Below are 4597 nucleotides of genomic sequence, written 5' to 3'. Positions count from 1 at the left end.
AAGGTTATTTCCAACACTTACTTACAGATATAAGTAATGCCAGCCTACTGCAGGTCCTGGAAACATGAATCAATGTTATGTGCTTCCAAAGGTCATTGGTGTACCTTACTACTCTGGTGCTTCCTCTTCGGGAGTTCAACTTGACTGCCAAGGCATCTACTACTGGTGGGAAGAGAGTCAATAAAAATAAGGGGAAAATGCATCATCTCACTCTAAGGAGTGTCCATTCCCTAAAGGAGAAAATAGCTGAGGTAGAACCAGAGAAACCATATAGAGACATATTGTTTTTATTTGCCAGATTATAGGGCAGAGGGCAGTGCTTATGGCTTCTTTATGTCTCACATAGCTCCAAGTGCAACTACCAGCAATCAACAAATAATTTTTAATAATAACAATAATGTTATATCTGAGACCAATAAATACTCGAACATTGCCTGTTAAAAGTAGCCTATAAACCATTTCTCGAAATTGCTTTCCAGCCAGTTTCAAACATGACTCTATTAAACCATTAAATAAAAGAGAAGAGGCTGTGTCATAAAATGGAAATGAGGATTATGTCGAAGAAGGTTAGAGGCTAAATTTATAGTATCTAAATTTTCTTAAGGAAGCAAGTGATAAAATTTTACTAAGCACAACCCTTAAGTTATAAAAAATATTCTCTGGTTGGAATCACATTCTGTCCAACGGCAATTCTTATCTCAAGGGAGTGATGAGATAATATGAAATATTTTAACTAGGGAAATAGAAAGACTGAAAATAATCGAGGAGAACTTAAGTGAACTTCACCTACAAAAAAAAGAGTAAAATACTCCACAATTTTATAATTTCAGGGAGAGCAACTGAGTTTGTCCTATCTGAATGTATCTTAAGCTCACAGATGAAGCCAAGATGGCTGGCATTTAGGACTTTAAATTTTCATATATTGGACATAATTTTTTTTAAAAGATGTGATTACGGCCAGAAGCCTACTTCTTGCAAAAAAATTTTTAGATTGTCTTCAATTATTTAATCTGAAAGAATCCACAAAATTCTGATGTTAGTAACTTGTAAAGGAACATTCGGAGATAGACTCAAGAGGGAAAAACTGACACAGGAAATGCATTTCTCCATAAGTAAAAGTAAACAATGAGAACTAGGAAATACTAATGCAACAGAAAAACCAGTCTGAGATCTTAGAATATTTCAGATATAAGGGAAAGATGAATCACTTTGAGAACTGCGCCTTTAAAATATTAAGGCATTCCATATATTTTGTTTTCATGGAAGGAGAAGTTCCTTCTTGTGTGACATTCTTCCCTCCCTGCAAAAAAAAAGGAAAATCAGGAAAAGGAGAATGATTAAATTTTAGTTTCTTTAAACTTAAGTGCCATCTAAACAGGACACTATTTCTCTTGTGACTATGAAAAGAAACAAGAATGTAAGATTTACTATCTCTGATTTTTAATTTTATTGAACAGCTGACTCGAGATGATAACGCTATCAATCTCCATGTCGTTAATGTCTTGAGTAGAGAATTGCATGTTTGCCTTCAATTCGATAGATGTATGTTTCAGATTCTTGTTAACATAACAGGAGAATCAACAGGAAAAATTATCTCTGGCACACTCCCAAATGAACTCTCCATTAACACAGAATTTTATAAAACAAGATTTGTTGTTGGCGGAGGTCCACTAAAAGAAGATTCATGTCGTTATTCAAGAATATCCCGGGGCGGCCCGGTGGCTGAGTGCTTCAGTTCGAGTGCTCTGCTTCGGCAGCCCAGAGTTTCGCTGGTTCGAATCCTGGGTGCGGACATGGCACCACTCATCAAACCATGCTGAGGCAGCGTCCCACATGCCACAACTAGAAGGACCCACAACGAAGAATATACAACTATGTACGGGGGGGGAGGGGGAGCTTTGGGGAGACAAAGGAAAAAATTTTAAAAAATCTTAGAAAAAAAAAGAAATGAGAAAATGTACATAGATTTTACAAATTTGTGTGTTACCGAACATTTCTCCTTTATTTACAAAACCATAAAACAATTTGAAATGTCTATTAAGAGCTGAATGGGGTTTTTTTGTTTTTTGAATCATTTTAGTCCAACTTGTCAAAATTTGAAGATCTTAAGAGCTGTTTCAATTACAAGAAGGCTTTCAAATATCTGTATTAATCTTGTAAGATTAATTTTCATCTTAACAAGAAGTCTTATTTTTTAGTACCTAGAATTAATTAACTTGAACTTACATGATCCAGTAGAATTTAAAATCTGGCAAACCATGGACGCCAGTTCTAAGGTTAGGAATTTAATTATAAAGTATTTGGCACCTAAAAGCCACTCAAAGAATATTTGTTGGAGTGAATGGGGTGGAGAGGTACCTCCTTGCTAATAAGTGGGTAATATAATTCTGAATTGCAGCCAATGAATGCTGTATTAGAAAATACCTAAGAATGTTCAGATTTGCATTTCATTGTCAGCTACAAGTGACAGCAACTTCCGCAGATACTGGTAAAAAAAAAAAAATAGAAGATTCCAATCAAGTCATTCATACCATTTATGATAGATTTTATAGGACATTTAGCCCAGAGTGAGAAGATTAGCTGCCCACAAGACAGTAAGGCAATAAAAACCATTGTTATTACTGGATTTTCTTACTCTGTATTCAGTGCAAAGAAAGAGGAGAGAAAAGGTGAGAAATTAAGAATTTCTATAACTCACAAATGCCCTCCTCTCCAAAAGTTTTGAGGCTTCCTAGAAGAAAATTAATCAATAATTAGAGTCCAATCAATCACAAGCTCTGAAACTGAAGAAGAATCAACACCAAGATTTCCCAAACTGAAGAGAATGATGCTCATTCTAGTGTTTTCTGAGAAAACAAATTACTGCTCTGGGTCCACATCGTGGGAGACTCTAATTTGTCTCCGACACAGAACCCAATACACTACAAGCATTCAGTTAGTCTTGGTCGAGAGACTATATCTGCCAATAGGTAACAATTTCAGGGTCAATTTGTGAATTCAGTATTGTTGAACTTATATCTATCCACACGATGTCAGAGAGTTGCTATAAGAATCAGCCTTCATCAATGGATGGTAAGTCAGTTTAAAACTATAAAAATCTATAAAACACATCAAAGTAAATATAATGGATACAGCTATCCCAGGGTCTAAGAAAGAGAAGTCATCGTATATATAAATTCCCAGAGTGATAAAGCTGGCAACTGTGAAGAATTTTAACACACGATCATCGGGTTTTCTCATGTTACTGAAGTTGTTTTACAGAAGTAGCAATGTCTACACTCAGACATTCTCATCGCATGCACAGTTAGCCATACCAGAGAGAATTTGGAGATAGGAAAGTGAGGACGCAGGATACAGCATAAAGCTATTTTACAGAAAAAGCAGGTTAAAACAAAAACTCACAGCTCTAAAGGAATCAGAAATGTCATTTGTAAGATCAGACACTGATGTTCTTTTTTCTTGAGAAAAATAATGTTTGGAGGAGAACTTAAGAGAATATCCACTTATTCTATCCCCCAATCTTCTGGCAGGAGAAGAACTTAAACTGTCTTCACAAATTTAAAAAGCAAAAAATAAGAGGCAAACTCAGAAAGAGAAAGTAGAATAGAGGTTAAAATTTTATGTTAGATAACTTACCGGTTTAACCATTTTTAAGTGTATAGTCCTGTGACATTAAGTACATTTACATTGTCATGAACTGTCACTACCATCCATCTCCAGAACTCTATTATCTTCCAAAACTGAAACTCTATACCCATTCAAAAGTAACTCCTGGTTCTCTCCTCCCCCCAGCCTCCTGTAACCACCGTTCTACCTTCTGTCTCTGTGAATTGATGAGGATCACGGCTGCCCCACAGAGAGAAGCCCAAGGCGTCCTGCCCTACATACCGATCTATATCATCTTCTGGGAAGCATAGGATGTCCTGACTTAATCTGATCTGATTCTTATCTAAAGTTATAGGACCACCCAATAACCAGACCCCACCTACAGTGATACCATTTAGTGACTTTTTACATCATCTTTCCTTTGTCTTGTAAAGAAATAACTCACATACCTATGCCTTATAAATTTAGCTCTACCCTCAATACATTGCAGCAATTAGTGCCCATGGGTCCTGTCCTCATGCCAGCAGCTCTTACTGCCCATGGGTCCTGTCCCCATGCCTGCAGCTCTTACTGCCCATGGGTCCTGTCCCCATGCCAGCAGCTCTTACTGCCCTCGGGTCCTGTCCCCATGCCAGCAGCAGCTCTTACTGCCCATGGGTCCTGTCCCCATGCCTGCAGCTCTTACTGCCCTTGGGTCCTGTCCCCATGCCGCAGCTCTTCACTACGCACGTGTCCTGTCCCCATGCTACTCCATGCTATTCTCTGAATAAAAGAGCACTACTGCTAGACCTTGAGAGCCCAAGAAATCTTTCTCTCGACTTCTCGACTCACTGAGCCTGCATCATGAATTTGACTAATCTTTGTACCTCATTATGTTACATATATTTTGCCACAAGAAAAAAAAATTCTTTTGAGGAAGATTAGCCCTGAGCTAACATCTGCTGCCAATCCTCCTCTTTTTGCTGAGGAAGACTGGCCCTGAGCTAACATC

General features: G+C 37.7%; 1 long non-coding RNA gene across 1 annotated transcript; it reads right to left on the bottom strand.

Annotated features, from left to right (window-relative positions):
- Positions 1-281: 281 nt before the first annotated feature.
- LOC139075977 (uncharacterized) lies at positions 282-4217 on the bottom strand. The gene is made up of 3 exons (XR_011527087.1): positions 3637-4217; positions 2699-2731; positions 282-1300 (listed from the first exon to the last, which is right to left on the bottom strand). It is a non-coding gene; the product is annotated as an uncharacterized lncRNA (long non-coding RNA).
- Positions 4218-4597: the final 380 nt, after the last annotated feature.

Source organism: Equus przewalskii, chromosome 15 (genome assembly GCF_037783145.1).
Source record: "Equus przewalskii isolate Varuska chromosome 15, EquPr2, whole genome shotgun sequence".
NCBI lineage: Eukaryota > Metazoa > Chordata > Mammalia > Perissodactyla > Equidae > Equus > Equus przewalskii.
The sequence above is the reverse complement of the archived record's forward strand: the minus strand, read 5'-3'. Positions and strand labels throughout refer to the sequence as shown.